General features: G+C 38.5%; 1 long non-coding RNA gene across 1 annotated transcript in view; it reads right to left on the reverse strand.

Annotated features, from left to right (window-relative positions):
• The window catches only part of LOC129737202 (uncharacterized), a 37829-nt gene extending 27737 nt beyond the window's left edge, over positions 1-10092 (reverse strand). Inside the window, exon 1 of the long non-coding RNA XR_008734768.1 lies at positions 9820-10092. This is a non-coding gene — a long non-coding RNA (uncharacterized LOC129737202). The remainder of the gene's footprint in view (positions 1-9819) is intronic.
• Between the last annotated feature and the right edge of the window lie 12225 nt (positions 10093-22317).

Raw genomic sequence — 22317 nt, forward strand, 5'->3', positions numbered from 1 at the left:
CATGAAGACAGGTGCTGTCAGTTGTTCCCAGAAGAAAAAATCTTACTTGGGGGGTGAAGCAGTGTCCTGGGGCTCTTTTATTTGTTTTGTGTTTGTTTTTTTTGTTTTGTTTTGTTTTAATACTGCCTAAATGGCAATCTCTGTGAAAAATAGGCTTCTAAGCTACTGAAGCAACAATGAAGTGATTAGGAATAAATAATGTTTATTCCCCCATTACTAAATGAATCAGAGCACTCTAGTGCTTAAGGGGGGTTTAAAATGACCATTTGATGAGATATTAATCCTTAGTACTGTTATACCAAAATCCTGAATTCATTACTCAGCGCAAACTCCTAGAGATAACAAAATTTATTCCATTTTTATTAACGTGCCTTCCAGAAGTACAAACCTTCTTTACAAAACTAAAGAAAAATGTATTCAGAAACAGAATATATTTCCCCAAACCCACAAATTTAACACAGAAAATCTTACATAGACTCTTTACATAGAGGTGTGTGTGACTAGAACTCCAAGTAAAAATAATGATCCTTTGTAAAAGTGTTCAATTGAAAGCAGATATGAAACCTTCAGAAAAGTAATGCTCTTGTCACATGTCACATAGCAGACCAGACCCTTGTATCAGCTGCTATCTCCACATCTGTACCTTTTATTCTGCTTTAATTGAATGTAAAGGAAACAATGCTAACTAAAAGTAACAACAAACAGTCATTCATGCAATTAATGGAAAGGGAGACAATGGGAGTCTCACAGAGGGTCATGGAGAGCCTCTCACATGTAGAGAGTCTCAGGCAGGAGATGAGAGTGCACAGCTTGTATATCTGACAACCAAAAGGATTACTTGTCACAAGTCTCTCTTGTCTGTGTGGACAAAGTTCGGTAATTATTGCTAGACCACGATGCCTTTCTGACAGCTCATTGTTCTCCAAGCAGTTCCTTATCTGATGGCCTTTTCAGGGAGAGAGAGGTGGATTCTCCATGTGCAGCCTTTCCTGCTCCTGGTGCTTTTCACTGCTGTTGACTTTCTGTAATATGTAATTTACATCAGCCAAACACTCCCTGACAGTGTCAGTTCTGGATGTTCCTAAGCAGTTATCTAAGCAGAGCATTAAGCTCTGTAAGTCACAAACGACTTGGCATAGATATGAGTGGACATTAATTCCATGGAAGTTTCCCAGTTAGGGTATAGTTTTAGTTGGATGTGCATACACACACACAAACACACACACATCTATATTTTGTCATGGTTTTGTGTGTCTAGCACACCCAACGTAATTCAGTCCAGCCATTTTAATGGCAGGGCTCTTCCTCTTGAGAAAATGACCCAATATTGGCCATTTTTCACAAAGGCTTAAGACCTTTACCAACCATTTCCATCCCAGTCAGAAAAACAGATATGTTCTTCTTCGTCTTCCTTTGTCTGACGGTGACCCTAAAACGTATCTTGCAATGTCAAGTGAGTCAGAATAGCCAAAAGCTTAACTTCCATTCCCAGGGAAAAATTGACTAAGTGGTCCTCAGTTGGGAACCTGTTCAAAATATTTTGGATCCATATATTGCTTATACTTTTTTAATTCTGTTGCACAGAGACCACATCTCATACAGTGGACATCACCACTCACTATTTTAGTCTTGCATTTTCCACAGCACATAAATTTTAATGTATTTGTTTCAGTAACAACATGATGCATCATTTCTTCAGTTCTCATTAAAAGCCACTGTAAATCAGTAAGGTAAAGTTAACATTTTGACATGTCCATTTGGGCCATTCTCATTTCATTCCATAGACAGTTCAAGTCTTCTGCATCATCAGCCTGTTCTTCAACTGAAGAGAGTAAAGCCCCTGCCAGTTCTCCATTGCATATGTGAAGTTCTCTCCACATCAAATTCACAAGCATAACAGCCTTGTAGAAAGGTCTCATGCAGCATATCTGTTTGGCACGCTTGGAGCTTTCCTACAAGCCCTCGCATACAGTTAATTTGCAGCACTGCTGTCTCAGGAGTAGATTATAGAGAAAGCAGTGGTTGATCTCCTCTCACTTCCCAATACCCTACATGGATAATACCATATTTTCTGCCAATATGCTGCCGTGCCCACACTTGATGAAAGAGAGTGATGAAGAGATACAACATCCATCCCATGCTCTTCTCGCATGCCTGGAAGGCAAAGTCAGGGTCTTATTCTGGTTATTCCTCATTTGCGCTATGATCTGAAAAGTGTATAATCTGCAGGTTGACCTGGATGAATGACAGGTCTTACTCACTCACTCTTCTGTCAAAGCCCAGAAAACTAGTGACAATTTCACCCTACATTAAAAAGGCTGCGGATAGGATAATTACTTCATAGAAGCCACAATTAATCTTCCTGGGTGTCCTCCAAAAGCCGTGGTAAGACATGTGCCTGTAGTATCTGGGTCAGGACGCTGCCTCAACCACTTGTCCACAACAGGCAGTGCTTCACTGTTAACACTCTCTGATGTAACTTTGGCCCATGACAGACAGCACCATCCCAGCCACCAGCCAGGTTTGGTTCAATGGCAACAGCATGGTAGCGGTTTGGAGACCCACCACCATGGTTTGAAGGGGAGGAGGGTTAGGGTATGTAGTGCTCAGAAGAGCTGTTCTGCATAGTGACGTTTTACTGGGTTTATTTAGTTGCATGCAGGGATGGACTGTCTCCCAGAAGGTGCAAGCTCCTGCCTTTAACAAGAGAGGATGCCTAATCTTGCAGGTCTAAAATTAGCCTTTGTGAACACCTCGGCTAGTGTTTTATCTGAACATCAAGCAGTGACTAATCTTTTCTTATAAGCCTGCTGTGATGATGCACCATAGGTAGCAAGTACAAAAAAAAAAAAATATCTCTTTTTTTGCTAAGCTATTTCATGTGACATGTGACGAGTGGTTATTTCTTTTGCACTGCCATGTTTGATGAATGTATTAAGTGCCCCAGCAGGACTTCTGCATCATCATCATCCATTTGTCTTCCAGCTATATGTTCCTGAATTTGTCTTTCAGTTTGCTAGTAGCTTGTAGTGTTTGACACAAATGCTTTTATAAAAAGCCTTATTATGTATTCCTTGAGCTACTGCTACTGGGCACCAACAAACATCACTGACCATCTTCATTTTATGGTGTATCTATTTCCCTCTTTTCTGTCTACTCACCTAGTCTTTCATTCATTTATTACCCTATACTTTGTCTCTGTCTCATTTAGCCTTATTAACTGCATGAATTCCTGTTTTCTTATTGATTGCTAACACATTTGAGAAGCAAAAATTCCAGCAGATCCATCTCAGTCTTTCATTAACCACAAAGTCACTTTTTATTATATTCAGCTACCTCACTTTGATGGATTGCTGCTTATGCAGAAAGGAAGCTGACAAGTCCAGTGGACTTTGGAATTGAAAGGATCCCTTCTTCCTGGCCCATCACAGCCTGGCACAGGGTTCTCTCACATCCAGGAGTTTCTCCTCCCCTAGCCCAATGGACATGGCTGTTGCTGGCTCCCAGCCCCTCTCATCCTACTTCTCTCCATTTCCCCCGGCTTGTTTTTCTCAGCCTTGAACCCTGCCTTTCTCTATTGTAATTGCCACCCAAATAAACATCCTGCCACTAGTTATTTTTCTCCATTGATTTTGGTCTTGCAGTACCTGCACCCAAATCTGGAATTTCTGATACTGTTACCAAAGTGAACATGGCTTTACCTAGTGCTACTGATAAGTTACTGAGGCTCAGTTGGCCTTGCAAGACTCCACCCTATAAAAGGTCCCCATCACTCCCCTCCCATCATCTCTGAAGCCTGATTGTCTCTCACATTACCCCCACCAGTAATAGTCATCCCTCACAGCACTGTCTATGCCCTTTGCACCATCTCACTTTCTTAAATGCTATGGCCAGTGATTTTTCATGTCACGCCTAGTTGTTTCCCATGGTCTGCTCATTTAGCTAAACTTCAGGCCAAGGCCTAGTCATTTGCCTGCATACCTTAGCACTTTATCAGCTCTGGTAACTGCTCAAATCAACAAGCTTAGCTTTATAGCATAGCTCTACAACATCTGTGATCCTACCCATTTTGTTTTGGTTTTTAATGTATATTTTGCACATGGCTTTATTGTCTAAATCTTGGAATTAGTGTCTGACTTCGTCTAGTGTTTTACAGTTCCTCACACACTCCCATAGGAAATTGGACAGATCTTTAATGCCTCTGCATGTTACACTCTGGATGATCTCAACTTTTCTGGTTTCTCTGCAGCACCTAACCCTTGGACATATCAGGCCATTACTTGCCTTCACCTGTCGGATTTGTTTCCATAGGTGAGAGACATAGAAGATGCAATTTCTTCCATTGTAGTGAATGATTCGGTTCACATCCAACATGAGCTAACAAAATTATCACTGACAAAAGCCCTGGTAAGGGACAATCAGACTTTTTATATCTTACTGCAGCTTCAGTAACATTGCAAAGCTTTAAGGTGGTCAGCAGAGCTGTTACACAGGTGCCTCCTCCTTCCAGAAATGATTAGCAGGTTCATGCACACTCACCATACTTTGCTAACAGCTGCTCATATTTCCCTATGGTATGTCAAAAATACTTTAATATCTAATATAAAGGCATATTCTAAACCCAAAATTATACGAAGGCCAACTTTGCTTACACACACTATTAGCCAGTGCCTAAGTAATTCTGTTCATATTCTGCTAGATTGCTTTATCATAGCACTGCTTCGAGTATTTCAAAGTTAATATTTCACGAAAGGGCCAAATACCTGTATTAACCTATGCTTTATAATAGATTTTAGTTTCACAATTACAGTTTCTACCATTTTCCTGATTCATGACATTAGGTCTGAGAAAATGACACTGTGCTAATTCATCTGCATTTTAACGCTTCTTACAACCAGATGCATTATATTCCTCATTGCTGCTGCCTTGTTTTACAACAGTCTCCTACCAAATTAGAAACAGACACTTCTCATTTCATTTACTTTCTAAGCAAAAAAGTCTAAAATTTTACAGAAGTTATTTAGTGAATAAATTTAAACCCACCACAAACAGAAGTTGTTACTGTTATTGTTAAAATCCTGGGATGGTAGAACTAGGTTCTAATTTTAGTAAAACAAAAGTCATTATCTGACCTCAAGAAACTCAGCTCCTACAGAAGTCTGATTGATAAATTGCTTCAAACTGTCTTTTCTTATTACTTGCAGACACACTGTTTGGAAAACAAATAATATATAACACTTGGGGGAAAATGTACATAAGTCATATATAGGCTCATATATCCAGTGAAAGCCAGGAAGACCCCCATCTGCACCAAATCCCTCACCCCGTGCTGAACCATCAGGCCCCACTGACCTTCCAGGACTGACAACCCTTGCTAAGGGCCAGTCGGCACACCAGAACTGACTTCGTCCCACCTTGTCATCAGGTACATCTGGCATTTAGAATCCTCTTTTTTGAGGACGACAACTGCAGCCACCGGACGGGTCAGCGGGCCTGGAGCTCTCTCCTCCCCAGGCAGCGACGCCTCTTTGGTAAGACTCGCGCATCTGACTTGGTCAGGTGTTACCCGGGAAAGTACTGTCAACTAAAGCGCTGAGCTCTTAACTCCAGCTTGATTGTTGCACTAAGTGCATCTATCAACAGCAATTTGTTGCATCTGTCGCCTTCATAGATCATCCATTTTTTTTCCAACTTTGTGAAACTGTTTCAGTGAAAGCCCTTGAGAGGGCCCTGGCAGGCAGACGTTGCCTCTGTTGAGTAGCTGTGTCCTTTAGAGCTAAACCGTTGGCCACGTCTGAGAGTTGGGCTGGCCCCAGCCGCACCCAGACTCCTCTCTGAGGAGGGGTTTAGAAAGCAAGGGAACCTTTTCCAAACCTCATGACTCAACGGGAGGGCTTTTCCCCCCACTGGCCATGAGTCAGACTCATACACACTACATGACAATGTTCCTCACACATTAAATAGAGTTTATTAAAACACACATGCACAAGTCCACACACGTTATATTCAGATATATCCACGTGCCCATTACACACTAGAAGGAAACAAGTGTTTTCTACCTTAAACAAACAGATGCATATAAAATAGGTTGCAGAAGCACAAAGAATGATTCAATATTTAAACAAACATCAAAATTTGTTGCTGGATCTGACTTCAGGTCTCATAAATAGTGAATAATTCAGCTGGATGCATACACTCTAGTTCACACAGAATATGTATTACAAAGCATGGGACCTGGCCTTCTTTTGCTCAGTACTTTATCCTTCCTATTAGATTGTATTTTTTTAATACATTGGCATGTACCAAAAACCTAAATAAAAAAAAGATCACAACCAGCAGGCATGTCTGTCTTTGCTTTGTTTCTCTGTTCTACATACCTCAGCTAGTCTTATCATCCCTTGCTTTTGTCCTCCACAAAGCTTTTCATCATATAAGCTTCCTCCAGCAAATTCAACAGTTACTGTTCTGTCTGTAGCCTTCATCACATACCCTGTCAGAAATACATGACAAGTTCTTTCCCCACCATGCTTTCTACGCAGCCCTGGATAATCTTTATACAAGTAACAACCTATAAAACCTCCCTTTTTAGTCTGGTAGTCTTAATTAGCAATATTTGGCCTCTTAGAACTGCACTTCCACAAAATCTACACACATTTTTACTCGTATTCCCCTAATAGATCTTACTGAACACAACAGACATAAAAGCTCAAGGTGACTATTGATTAATTCCAAAGCATATCAAACCTGCTTATGGTAGTAACACTTAACAGTCTGCATTTTTCCTAAAACATAATATTGCATATCTTAATGCAAATGCTGTTTGTGTGCTTTTTGCATATGTTGTTACTCCAAAACTGACATAAGGGCAATCTGAGGGCAATCAAGAGAGGCCTCAGGGCCCTGGGGTGACTGCTGGAGGATCAGGAGCACAAACGGTGTTTTCTACTGTCCTGCCAGTTGCGGGGAATGACGGTGGGTGTAATCGGAAGATCGCACAGATCAACACCTGGCTCCGGGCCTGGTGTCCCTGGCTGAATTTCGGGGTTTTTTTGATCATGGGGCAGTTTATGCAGCACCAGGCCTGCTGGCAACAGATCAGGTTCACCTGGGTCAAAGCAGGAAAGGGATCCTAGATCAGGAGTTAGCAGGGCTCACTGAGAGAGCGTTAAACTGGATTTGAAGGGGAAAGGGAATACAACCCAGCTTGTCAGACATGAGCCTGGAGGCAGCATGCCAGTGTTCAAGACAAGATCGATAGCACAGCTGAAGTGCATGTGTGCCGATCACCAAAGCATGGGCAACATGCAGGAGGAGCTGGAAGCCACCGTGCAGCAGGAAGGCTGTGACATAGTCACCATCAGAGAGACACGGCAGGATAACTCACGTGACTGGAGTCCTGCAATAGATAACTACAAAAACTTCAGAAGCAATAGTAAAGGAGGAGAGGCAGTGGGACAGATCTGTAACTTATGGAGTGTTTTGACTGCCCAGACCTTAATGATAGTAACAAGGTTGAATGTTTACGTGTAAGAATCAGGGAGAGGGCATACAAGGCGGATATGCTGGTGGGAGTCTATCATAGATGACCCAACCAGGACAAAGATTTTAATAGGTAAAACAAAAGCTACGCATGCAAGCAAAGCAAAACAAGGCATTCATTCACTACTTCCTTCCTTCCTTCCTTCCTTCCTTCCTTTCTTTCTACTTACTATCGGCAGGCAGGTGTTCAGCTGTCTTCAGGAAAGCAGCACTCCACGTGTAGCAGTTACTCGTGAACACAAACACCATAATGCTGGGTGTCCCCCCCCCCTTCTTCGTCCCCCACTTTCTATACTCAGCATGATGTCATATGATATGCAATACCTCTTTGGCTAGCTTGGGTCACCTGTCCTGGCTGTAGTCCCAATTTTCTGTACCCCTCCAGCCCCCTCGCTGGCAGGGCCCAAGAAACTGAAAAGTCCTTGACTTGGTATAAACATGACCCAGCAACAACTGATAGCTCTAGATTTAAAGGTGACTTTCTCCTCAGCCGTCAAATTGCCATGAGTGATGAAGATCACAGGCCTTTACTGCCTGTCCAGGATAGGCTGACCAGATCAGCCAGCGCTGGGAAATGCAGAGATTTCTGTCTGTTCCTGTACCCAAAAGTCAAGGAGTAAGTCTTTAAACTCTATGAAATTATACTGCTAACCTGGACACTGAAGAGGACACGAGTAGTACGTGCCAGGTGCTAGTCACACTCTTTAAGGTAGACCCAGAAGGTGCTCAGGCACTGCTGCTCTGAGGCTTTGTAAACAATTCATCTTGTCTAGAACAGACAATGCAAAACTGGCTTACAGGGAAGCAGAACTGTCCCCAGTGCAGTTCAACAGCAGAGAGCACAACAAATTGCAAGAGGAATTTTCGATGTTAAGTAATAATGTGTATGAACTTTACATTGAATTCTTCAGGTAGTCTTGAAGGCAAGTAAAAGGTATTCAGAAGGAACCAATAGGGTATTAACAGTGCATTCAGTATTCTGAAAAGTAGTTTAGTGGGGATCAAAGCTCTAGATAAGATAGGAAGCTGAGAAGGTTGGTTTTTTCCTCTAGACTGGAAAATTAGTACAGAATTAAGTGTGCTGCAGTTGTTATTTATAATGTCAGGATTTACAACACAGAGCCATTTGAAATACCACCCAGCGATACCGGAACACAGTAGAAACCCTCTTATCACAGGTTTGCCCCGTTGCTACTGACACGTACCATACGTGAGTCTCTTGTGTTTTGCACACTGGGAAAGCACTGACACCTGTTCAAAGTGATGTGAAGAATACCAGAATAAAGCATTATAGTTGTCTCCTGATTAAATAGCTTTTTCATTCGTTGAAATAAGAATGCTCCTGGCCCCTTTTCAAAGCAACTTTTAAAAAACATGCTGGGAAAAAAAGTTTATATCTTCTTTTAAATTAATACCCTGGATTGCAACCAGCAACTCAGTGTACAGGGAGAGTGTCAATATATATATAAAAAAAAAGGTGGATTCATTTCACCATGGAATTAAAAAACTGTAATGCACATATATTTTCAGATTTGAAATAAATTTCTGCATCGGAAATTCCTGAATTGAAATGGCAGTTTTACTAAAACATCACATGAATTTCAAGGTACTCAACAAATGTATTCACAGACGTGCTTGATATTTATTTTTTATAAGTTTGAGCACACCCCAGACCTCGTCGATTAATGAGACTCTTTCACATCATATCATTTTCATAGTTAATTTCAGAAAGTAAATTGAAAACATATTATGTGCAAAACTTCAATCTACAGACATGCTCATTTATAAGCATAATTCATTTGCATATCACCATATGTATAGGTTTATATATATATTAGTCATAGATTGCAAAAGATTTTGCAAAGTATAGTGATCAATATGTCTATTTTGACATATTCAATATGACATATTTTGACATATTGATGGGGAAAAAAGATAAAAGCCAATTTATGTAACAGCCTTATTCATACCACATTCTTTATATTCTAGTTTAGAAGCAGAAGGAGATACATCAAAGTAAGAGAAAATGCATTTGAAATCAAACTACGTTTCTTCTGCAAATCCTTCTCACTGACTCCTTTCCTGTTCTGAACATGGCATTGTGTACACACAGTTACATATTTGATCTTTTTTGCACATTTTCACTCTTAAGTTCTTTCTGGCATGTCTAAGACACCTCCAGAAAAAGACAGAAAATGAAACTGATGTGGTCTGATGATAGTAGCTTTCTGTGGTATTGAACAAATTCTCCAAAACAGTTCAGTTACAGCTAATACTTACCCATGCAGAATGTTCCTTTTCCTCCATTAGCTTCTTGCTGTGTTGCTTTTGATCAACTCCTACAAGCTTTTTGGTTGTAATGAAGGAAATTGAGGTTAATGAGCCAAAAGGGCAGCAATGATTGATTCATAAAGTAATGCCTGACCTTCTGGAGGGCAATCTTTAGTAAAGACATTGACAAAAATAGGTTAGGCTGTAATAAGGAATTTGAAGGCTGCAGTCTGAAGCAATTCAGAAGTAGGCAGATAGGTAGATTATGCAAAGGAAGCGGTTAACAGCACTCTGAATGCCTGCCAATTTGAAACAAGGTGGTTCACTGGGAGAGTCTGAAGAAAGGACCAACTATCTAGAAAGCTTCTTTATTAATATATGAGGCTGAAATTATATCAGAAAAAGTACTTTAAAGATTTGGGGGTTAGAAGATGCTGTCATGCAACACACACACAAATTGTTCTTTGGTGGTTTAGGTTTCATTTTGTTTGAAATAGTGTCTCAACTCCATTTTCATGTCCATTCACCTTTTCAGTAACGCAGCTAGAACACCTAAGTAGGAACTATCCTGACACCTCATTTCACTTGTTCTCTCTTAAAACAATTGGGTGAAAACACTACAAACTGAGGGGCATCAAGTGGCATACTGCAGAAGGCATGTTAATTTCTATACAAGATTAATTTTCTTTCTTCATACTTCTTTAAACATCTATTAGTGCAACATCTGTTGGAGATTGCTACTATATTACATTCAGCAGAGATGTTATCAGGAAGAGGAACCTGCCCAATGAAGGGAGGCTGGGCTTGGAGGAACATCCATAGTCTGGTTCTGGCCCTTGAGCAATTGCAAGTATTAAAAATTGAGAACAGTGGTGACCCTTTCCTGAAAGATAAAAGTAGGGAGGATTTCCTTGATGCTAGGGGACTCCTCAGGAACCCAGATGAGTGTGAGACCAAGAGAGGAAAATAACGGGCATGAGTTAGGCTATTCCAGTGCATATGATTGCTAAACAATAAAATTACAGCAAGAGCAACACAGTTTTAAAAAGCTGAAGAATCCTACTGCAAAGATTACAAAAAAAGTAGTGTGTTTTCTCTACTTTCTTTCCTCTGGGAGATGGAGCATTTCTAATTTCCATTTTGACCTAAATCTCAGAGAATGAAAAGGAAGATAATAACATTGAAAGGTGTTCATAATTAATTTTTTGCCCCAAAACAACTTTGTATAAAATGCTCTAAGAATGCCCTCTACTGAATGAAACTTAATTTTTTGCAATAGTGACAGTAGAATTAATTTTTCCAGTCTTAAAGTACTTGTTTTGTTGCAATTGGAAGAAAGCTCATGACCGTTTCAAAAAGTCAGACACCACTGCCATATCTTGTCATCATTGCTAAACCATTACCAATGAATTTAAAAAAATACTGATTTGGGATAAAAAGATGTGAAAATCTGTTTTCCTGGAAACTTCTTTTATATTGGCTTGCAGTAGTTTCAATCATCACTAGCATATTAAAGTATCTCAGCTTAGTTCTGACAGCAATACCATTTTTTATGGCCAGATAATAATTTACAGAAAAGTAAATGCAGGAAAAGTTGAGCTGACCTCCTAAATGATTGACTATCATGACTAGGAAATTTGTCATCAGGCTGCATATCTTTAATGGACAGTCACTTTAATTATTTAGATAGAAGTGGCACCTGAGCAGGCCATACGGTGTTTGCTTTCAGTCTGAAGTTAAACAGAAATGTTCCCAGAATTATCTCACAGAATTATATAAGACAAGCAAATAAGGTATGTAGGAGGGATCAATAAAAGTGGAGACAGACCCCACAATTTCAAGTCAACTCAATATGTTTTGCTATGATACTGAGGTTAGAAATCATTTTTTTATCAAAATCTGGTTAAAATCCTTCATGAATCTGTTCTCTAAATATCAAACAAAAATAATACACTGAAGCATACTCCAGCGCTTAGTGTATTTGATCAGTATCATTTCCATCCTCGCTCTAGTCCCCATACTATTTTCTAAAAAAAACTCGCTGTGGAACAAGTAAGTTAAATCGTCAAGGACTAGGACTGATAATGACATTGACAAAAAAAAAAAAAAAAAGAAAAGTAAGGAAGTAAACAATGCATCCATATCCGAGGACATTGTAGCTATTTACAATTTGTTCTATTGTGAATCAACAGGTTTTCAGTTTCCCCAGATAAAACAAGAAATCATAATACTTCCACACAACTTTGCTATCAATAGAGTAAACTAGAATTTTATCTGACATCATTTCATTGTGCACATACACAATGGTCATGACACTGGTGGATTTGACAAACAAAATGTTATTGAAAGGTGGTTCCAGTTGTTCATGTCCTGTCTTTTTTCCAAGGGAGACTACTTAAAGTTCATTCTGCCGAGAAAGCTTCTTACACTGTTGAAGAAAAGAAATACCTCCCCCTGTTATAACATCTCTTTATGTTATTATGCTTTCCGGGGTTCACAGAGAGAAAGAACATGATGCTACAGTTTCCAAACACAAAGAAGGTCAAGCCAGGAGTTCTGTTGGTTTTGTTTTTGTTTTTGTTTTTGTTTTTTTTTTTTCCTTTTCCTCTTGTTTTCTCTGTATTACTTGTGCACTACCTGGACTAGATGCAAAAATATGAAGTTGTGCAAGAGTTTATCCTGATAATCTGGCAGCTCAAAGCACGATATTCCAAAAGATGCAACAGATCTCACCGCCAGCAGCAGGATTAGAATCTGTTACCTAAATTACAGATATCAATGGATATAATCTTCTAAATAGTATGACAAGATTCAATGAAAAATTTAGCTTGCTTATATGGAGTTTATTTTGAAATTAGAATTTTATATAGGGAATCTGATTTCCAGATGTCAGATACACAGAATCTTTTTTTTTAACCTAGTTCCCCTTTTTATTTTTAATTGCAAGTATTATAAATGCAGCTTAGGAAGGATGGATGGAATTTGTAAATTTGTTATTCTCAAATAGTTGGATCCATGCAGTGACACTCAAAACATCACAAGTAACATTTCAGCTCTTCGTTGTTCATCTGGATATTGTTCATCTGAACTGAAATCAAGATTTTTCCAGATTTGACTTTGTCTTAAGGGAGACTCTTAGGAAAATTAATATTGTAAAAGGCATGGGGTTTGGTGCTGTTAGAAATATAATCAAGTTTTGAGAAATTAAATCATATAAGCAGAAAGGAAAGCATATTTTCCATGGCTTTTCCCACTCCCCAGGTTTCCAGTAAATTGTCTATTAAGACATTTTTTAATGACCTTTTTATGGTGCTTTGGTAGCATTTTCTACACTTAGCTTCTTCACATCCTCTAATTTTACTGCAGCAACATCAAAATGTAATGATCTTATTGCCATAAAGAAAAGTATTGTCATAAAGACATCTTTTCAAAATCTGAAAATGTTTAAATAGGGCAAGCAGGCCAAAAGAAAGTTTCTTTGGCATTCAAAGGCAAGGCACAAACACTAAACCCACAAGAAAACCTAACAGCTTATACATGAACGACAAAAGAAGTGTGAAAAATCCAAAGGACTTAATTTCATTTTTCCCCCTTCCTTTTATTTCATTATTCAACATTTTCCTAGATATCTAGGACATCTCTGTTGTCATAACAATTAATTATATTTCATAAATTAGCAGTATGATTCACATTTCTATTTACCACAGTGATCATGTACCTCACAGTAAATACAAAATAAAATGCTATGATAAAAACCTTAAAGTACTGATCTATATTTGAAATGTGAAGCAGAGTTTTAAAAAAAACAATAGCCTTTTCACCACCATGATCATGAAAATAATGCAGGAGAGCAACATGGACCTTTTCAATTTCACTTGCAACAGGGAGAAACTGCTACTAATGTTACAAAAGAAAGAAGTCTTCTTCCTACTGTGGTACCATACAAAGCATACGGAAGACACATGAGAAACTGTGGTAGATTTGGTTTCTTTCCTTATTCTTTCTTAAGGAAAAAAAATATAATAAGGGTAAGTAATATAGCCAGAAATTGTATTTTCTATATGACTTCGCAGTCAATCTAGACAAACAAAAAAGAGGTAACAAAAGGGAGGGGCGGGGTAAGCTATGATTATTTGACATTACTTCAACTTGTGATTTAATATATGGTATTTTTTTCTAGAAAAAAATTACCAGCTGATACCATATTAAGAATGATCTTTTCCTAAAGCAATTTAGTGGACCCCTCCCAGCTGTCTAACAGAATGCTTCTCAATCAAATGCCATCTCTACCCTGGACCTGACCACAGTCAGAAGAAACTTTATATACCGGAAAGGTGATGCCCAGTGGTGACCTCATGCTCTCCCAGTCTTGCCTTTTCATGAAATGTTACCAAGCAACAGTAGTAAGAGAGGTATGAAGTCAGTAACAATTCAGCTGGTGATGCCTTGCAGCTTTGTAGCTCAGTCAATATGGCCTTGCTGGTGCTCATCTGCAGAGGCAGCTGCCTAGTTATTTTGTTATTTGGTTTTGCTTTTGCTTTTTTTTTTGCTTTGTACAATTGTGATATATAGAGACTTCCCTAACTAATACAGAGAAATAGCAGAGAATACAATGCGTCACAGAAGAACACTAGCATGGGATGATAGCATGTAACTTGAAAACACAGACACAGGATGATACTGGAGGAGCCAGGACTCATCAGCAATGAGGTACTGGTCACTAAAGAAACACAAACTCAGAAGCTAGGTAAAACCAGCTTTAGGGGTAGCTGGGACCAAGTCAAGAGACCAAGAACAAGTCTGCAAAATCTGTAAATCACACTAAGTAGTAAACTCACATGTACCACGGAACTGCAAATCAAGAGCAAGTAAAATGTCTGCATTAGCAAATGCATAAAAAATAACTTAAGTGGAGCCAAAAATGCAGAGGAGGAAACACCTACCATCAGCAAGATACACCTCTGAGCAAAAAACATGGGATGCTGACAACTTACTGTAACTCTTCTGCCCCTGGCTAAAACATCAAGCTCAGGAGGCAAAGGGGCACTAAAAAGAAAAGCATAACATCAGAGAAAGGGGTAAGGAAGAAATCTATCAGCTTCGACCATATATAATGAGAACTTTCAATGTTAGCTTCATTGCAACAGGACTAATAATAATTCTTTGATTAGACCGTTAAGACTTTAATTAAGCTAACAATAAATTCTTGGCTTTGCATATAAGGTGTATTCCTTTGGGACACATAAACCGCACAGGCAGTAATGCAACAAATTGATGGAGAATTTGAGCAACGCAGTCTGTAAATTAGATGCAACAAACTGGTAACAGATTGGTAGACAATGCACCATTAACACATGCTGTTAAAATTTAACACAACAAATTGGTAGCAGCCGTAATATACAAACTTCCAGGAAACAAATCATGTTCTCTGCAGGGGCACCACTGAAGTAGCTACAGTGAGTTAAATTCTGGTTCCTTCTATACTCCAGATAGGAAAGCAACTCCCTCGTAGCTCTCTTTCAGAGGCAGATTTCCCTCCTTTCTTGCTGTCCCCTCGTTGGTAAGACTCCATCCATATCTTGCCTAGCCGTACAGAAGGTTCAGAAGGACAGTGAATTTACTAATCCAGACTGAAATCCTGATGCAAGTAATTTACTCTTCAGTGATTCAGGGTCACCTTGCCTTTACAAGTTTCAGTAATGAGATTATTTGAATTCCAATATAATATTAAGCACAAGCCTTCCTGAGCTGCCTTGGAGTAGCCTTTAAAACTGCAAGATGGAGTTAAATTGGATATATTCTTGATTCTTCCTTTCCTTTTATGTTTTTTTCTTGACTTCTAGCTGCTTCCTGAGCTGCTTTCTACTTACATACTCGATATCCTAACAACTTCTTTGATTCTCTTCATGCATTTTTTTTTCTTCATTCTCATTACAGAAACCAAATTAAACTGTTTGCATTATATATGCTTCATGGGTTTGTGGGGGTTTTGAGATTTTTTTTCGAGTTACAAACATAAATGTTTAAGATTCTTAAGTGAGAAGGACAATCAACAGTGGAAAATCACTATACAGACCTTCACTCATAGTAATTTGTCAGACTGAACAGGATTTTGGATGCTTTGCCTTCTCTTCCTTCATTCAGACAATGCCTTTTACTGCAAATTACTTACTTATAACTTAACTCTTAGGGGTGGGAGAAATTCCTTTCTCCTAGGGAGTGATCATTTGCTTATATTCTGAAAGCAAAGACATGCCTCTTCCAAGTATCTATATCAGATTAAATACTTTCAAAATCATTCAATTAATTAGCTTAATCAAATAGCTTATTAACTTATTAACTTAATGACTGAGGTTATTTTTGTTGTTTTCTACAGATATTTCCAATCTTTTTTTCTAAATGTTCCTGGGCCCCCAAAATACTGATGATCAACAAGTTCTACCACTTCCTGTGTTATCTTTTGTGCTTGCTTTTTCAGGGCAAAGTGTTTCCTTCCATCTCCCTGCTGCAAGCACCTTTCCGTGTCATAAGGCCATCCTCAGTTTTTCTTTGTTTAGAAGGAGTAACATTCGCACTTATGTCTCTCTGTCTTCACTACTATGTATATTTGTCCCATGTTCTCTTCCATTTGTCAGTTGTGCCACTCTTTATCAAGCAAGGAGTCTCGATCTTTTCAATCTTGCTTCACATGGGAGTTTCATATGCTCCTGACCAGTTTGAAAGATCTGCATGACAAAGAGAGAAGTTATAGGCTGGCAAAGCTAATGGTTTACTTCAAACTGCTGCTGTGTTGTAGAATGGCTGATTCATGAGCATCTGAGCTGTCTATGCACCATCAGTGCTACAGGCAGATAGAGATGATAACTTTGTCAGTCAGCTCATATTATTCCATCTCTGTCAAGCAGAGCCCTGATTCGTATCTCTAAATGCCTTTTTCATCTCTTGCGTATTTTGAGTTGGAGAGACCTGAACTGAATATAGCCATCCTAGGGCAGGCATACCTTTTATAACATTATAATAATAATATTATCTATACAATTTTTCATCCCATTTATTAAAAAGTTCAGCATCATATCTGATTTTTAATCACAGCTAAAACATTAGTAGATACCTTCAGAGATATCTCCACAAATTACTGTCTTGATTCCTTCCTGAATACCGTCTCTGAATGCATGCTTAATGTCCTGAGTTTCATATCAGAAACATTTCATCTCAGAGCAAAGAGTAAATTTAGAAGCTACAAGTTTTTTTCCTTTCCTAAGAGCACCAAAGTAGCTTTGGATGAAGATTTCAGACATTTGATAGGGATCTCAATTACCAAAGGAAGTCTGTAACTGACCAGGAAATACAAACAGTTTCCTATTGTCTGGCAACAAGTTAATTTGAGGGAAAGAAGCTTCACCTCTTTTCAGGCTGAAGTGTCACTAATAGGTTCACTTCAGAAAGAGCGCACAAAACCCTGAGTATAATTACTGCTACATTGATATGATCTTCAGTAGTAACCTCTGCAAAGGCAGCAATGTTACCCATCTGGCCTTTCTAAATTGCAGTTCCTTATTGTAAGCCTTATGTGATAAAGTGTGTAGTCTGAGTAGACTCACAGAACTGTTGTCTATTCTGAGGTTTAAAACCAAGGATTTGTTAAAAAAATCACTAAATCCAGGAAGTGGCAGGTTTTATTCTTGGGCAAATTCCAACTGTGCCAATTTCCACTACTCAGAAAAAAGATTACATTAAAATGACTGAAATGGTAATATCTACCTATTCTAAGTTATTATTATTAGTAGTAGCAGTAGTAATATATTAGTATTGTTAGCATTAGTATTAACATTAATAATATAACTTTATGCTGAGAGATGTCCAGGCAGTTTCTTGCATAAATACTTTCCTACAGAAAGCTTTGAGAATAAGGACTGATATCTGGACAGTGACACGTCATACGACATTATTTTAGTTGACAAAAGAAAAATTGAAATCCCCCCCTAAAAGAGTTAAAATTAATTTCAGATGAAAGCCATATATATGAAAGCATAGAAAGCTGATGTCAAAATATGCAAGCCCCCCTTGCTCTGCCTCTTTAGGCAGAATAATAAAATCACCCCAACGATATTCCTTTTTGAGACCACTGTGACAGATACACATCTTACTACACAACTTTTTAAGAAGGTCAGGATTGTTCCATTGGTAGCATCAGTGGAAGTTTGTCTTCTTCAAAATTCTTTCCTCTAAGAGAAGAAGAGAGAAGAGGAGAAGAGGGAAGGGAAGGGGAGGGGAGGAGAGGGGAGGGGAGGTTTTCTTTTTCAAGAGGTGTAAAATACAAAGTCAGAACAAAAACAAAGCAGAAATCATCTATTATATGCAAAGAATTGCAAGAAAAGTCAAAATGTTCTGCTTTCCATGAAAAAGTCCATGCTGAAGTTATAAATACACATGGCCAGTCTTCACTACAAATAGATGTACCAAATAAATGTACATCTCTGAGTTAATCTTATTTACATCTGAATATGGTTTGTACTTCACTAGACAGCATGTGAAGATATGCTGTGAAACTTGCTTGGCCAAGTAATGGAAATTTTCAGGCACTCAGCTGACTATATTATAATGTGGCAAAGAATATGTAGTACCGACCTGTGATGTTTAAGTATAGGACAGCTTGATAATTATTCAGTTTGTCCTGATTCATTCAGCTTGTGATTAAGCAATACTATGAGTTCAGGCTGGGAAATCTCAAATCCATGCTGAAAGGCATAAAGAAACTATTATGACAGTTTGAGAAACCTGACATCGTGTGTCTAGGAAATCACAGCAGTCTTTATAGAGAATTAAGCTCTCTAAAATGAGTGCCTGTTTGAAGGTAGTTAGTCCTCAAGCTCTTATAGCATAGAAAACAGCACACACAAGTCAATGGAAGAATTAGTAGTCTATTGCCATCCTCTTGTATTCCAGGAGTGCAACAAGAACTGAAAATGAATACAAAGATCTTCACACCAAATTTTCAATTACATTTTAAATCTCCCTCTCTAACCTGCTCGTGAAATTTTTTACCAGAAATATAGTGCTAATACTCTTAATCGCTTTCTGTCTGCAGGCAGGTGCTGAGACATGGTAGATTAAGTATGACTAACAGGTCTGTAAAGAGAAAATAAGGACAGGAACAACAATTTTCTCATGCTGCCTTTTGTCATATTTTTTCCCACTTTCTTCTGCCACTAGCACTATTAGTATTTCACCTGGACTCCATCAGATGGATACAATATTTTTTAGTCATGAAATAATGGAAGGCCTAAAGTTGTTTGTTTGCTGAGGACACTTATCAGCTGGCAGCTCTGGGGAGGAACACGTGCTGCGAGGGCAGGGTTGGATTTCCCTATTGATCACAACTACTGGATATTTCATCTGTCTCTCCTTTCTGGCTCCTAAAGCTTCAATCCCCCAGCCATATTAGTTGCAGGAGAAATGGAAATTCTGCAAGGTTTTATGTTATTTTCTAGAAAAAAATGCACTTTCCAGCCCTTCTGGCAAGGCTACCTCAGTGCCTAAGAGCTTCATCAGAAGCCAACACTGATTAGTATTTCACAGGACAAGGTCCTTAGCCATTTCCTAAAAGTTTTAACATGAAGTATACTAGTGAAATAATTAAAGTAGAATATTTTGCTTCTCATAATTCAAAAGAAAGTTTGGCTTTAGAAGAACATTTTTTAAATTATTATTTCTTTGTGAGATATAACAGTAAACACTGTAAAATCTCAGTTTTCCCAGCAAGAGAATCAATGGTTTATTATATCTAAAAACTTTTGAATTCTCTGAATGTACCAAGTGATTTGTCTAAGTCATTTTGGAGGGCAAACTACTGCAGAATCAGCTTCCTGAAAAGTTCATAATGCCAGCCTTACTCTCTCTCCACGTATTGAATTCTTGCAAAAGAGATTATCAAAACATAGTGTCACAAAAATAGTGGTTGTATAGAAAGTTATTGCCAACCAATCCATTACTGAATCGTGTGTGTAGAAGAAATGATTCCTCCATCCCATCTCATAGGAAAATGAAAAGATTTTCCACACACTGAGGCAGCCTTGAAGATACATGAATCACCAATAATATTTGCAATTAAACTTATCAAATGAAGTACACATAACCACACATTCAACTGTTATTACCAACGAGAACATTAATACTTACTCTTTGCACTTAATTGTCCATTCTCACCACATACTTAGTTGTAAACTCTTTGAAGTGCAATGAATTCTTTTAGTAGCTTTACTGCAATTCAATTTTAATTTGCTTTTTATGTAGCATCTTTGATACAATGTATCTCAAATTGTGTGATAGTAAGGTAAAAATAATGAGAACACTTTTCAGACTCGCATGCTGCTACTGCCAATTCAGAGCAGTAAGGCAAAATGATACATGGACATAAGCTAGAGGTAAAAAGAAAATGAATGTATATTTTAAATTAAAAAAAAAAAGCAACATTCAACTACGACTCCATTAGCTTTCATCTTTCCTTCATTAAATGCTCTTGGAAAGACATCTTATAAAAGAATAACACTCAGAAATGCTTATACTTCTCAGAAAAAGGAAGACACTTCATATTTCATGAACCTAATTATTTTGTTCCTGGCTTCATCTGGTATAGGAGACAGCTAGGAAGGCCTGTAGATGAAGTCTGAATTGCTAACTTCACCATCTTTCAGGCAAAGATGTCAGAATATATTTCTTAGATGGGCTAGAAACTTCAGGACTTTGTAACTTAGATAACGATGCAATTATCCATATTCTGTGGTATGATAATGATCTTTGTTAAAGCAGCCCAGATCATGAAGTCATGTCAAGAGTCCAGCAGGCATTGTGTTTAAAGCAGCAATGAAGCCTTTGAGACCTGCAAGAGACTGCTGGTAGAAACTCACAGCAAGGTACAGACATACAGAGAGTGCAGGGAAAGGATGAAACACGCCATTTGAGATTACACTTAACACTGCTTCAACGTCCTGGTCCACTATGTCTAAAAACCACTTGGAAAGTGGGAGGAAGGAAAATTGGGGAAATTAACCAGTTGTTCAAGGGAAGCCCAGTTTTGTCTGAACAAATCCTAGGGGATGAACTTCATCTTTGTATGGACAGATTCAAAACTTTCTTGAGTACCTAACTCCACTTGGTTTCAATAGGATCAGAAATCAGGAGGATACCCAATTTCCTTTCACAATTCTGAGAAGTACAGATTTTTTTTTTTTTTTTTTCTTTTCCTGAGGAGCTGATCAGCTTCTACCCTGGCCAATCAACTATTGCTATCACGTTGGGTCACCAAAATTCTGATACCCCTTTGAAAAAAGGAGGAGAAAAACAACATAGAGTAGCAGCTGTGTTCCAACGCAGGCCACGGTTACAAAAGGTGTTACTTATCAAGCAACATACTGTATAGCTGCTTTTATTTACTCTGAGGGCTCTTCAAGTTCAAAGAGTTAAACCATGTAAGTTTTTAATTGCATAATTTCTTAACTAGACTGCTAAGTAGCACAAGGCATATACTACAAATTGGCAACTCAAAGTTATAAACGAACAACAGCAAATCAATGAACAAAGCAAATGAATAACATCATCAAATTAATCAGCTTTCCATGTTGGTAATATATCAAATGCATCACCAATTCCTTGCAGTTTCTGGGCACTATATCTTCTATCTCATCCCCCAAACTTGGCTGACTCATTCAGCAGTCAGTCCCCAAAAAATGACTGGGGAAAGGCAGTCACCTGCCAAATTATACACTTAGATCAAAATAGATAGGTGATTCAGGGAATACCACATCCCTTCCAGGCTAATGGGACAGCAGCTCATGCACTAAGCACTATTCCCAAAATAGAGGTCACTAGTTGCTACCCAGTCTTTCATGCCACCTGCCAACCCAATACATGGTTTCCAGGAAACTTTCTGGTGTTACAGGGTATTTACCATTTAATCTTACAAAAATCCCAAACCCACCAACGTTGACTCCTGGGCTATGACATACGCACGTACAGTCCTTGTTAGACCTAGGGCTGATTCAGGTATCTAGTGAACTGCTCCACCAACATCAGTCTCAAATAAATTACCTGTGCACAGCCTTCCAACCAACCATTTTCTGGCACTAAAAAAAAGTGCAAGAATGCTGAAAGAACAAGTATCACCAGAAACGAACTACGCAAACCCACACTGAATCAACAGTGTGGTTATGACATTTGTTACAAATTCCATGTTTTCAGTCAGCTTCAGGAAGATGATATATGTCTAGAAATCTGTGATGCTGATAGACTGAAGGATTTAAGTTTTGCTGATAGAAAATATTCAATGGGCATGTCAGTAAATTCTGATTTAAAATCCTACTGCTGTGGCTAGGGGTGTAGAAGCACAGAATTCTTTATTCATTATAGTGGGGTGCCCTGCTAGAATAAAAAATTCTGAAAGGAAAGATAGAACCCTTTTTGACATGGCTTCTTACAACCCAGAAAACTCAATGCAATCATTATTGAATC

The sequence above is a fragment of the Falco cherrug genome, chromosome 12, assembly GCF_023634085.1.
Source record: "Falco cherrug isolate bFalChe1 chromosome 12, bFalChe1.pri, whole genome shotgun sequence".
Lineage (NCBI taxonomy): Eukaryota > Metazoa > Chordata > Aves > Falconiformes > Falconidae > Falco > Falco cherrug.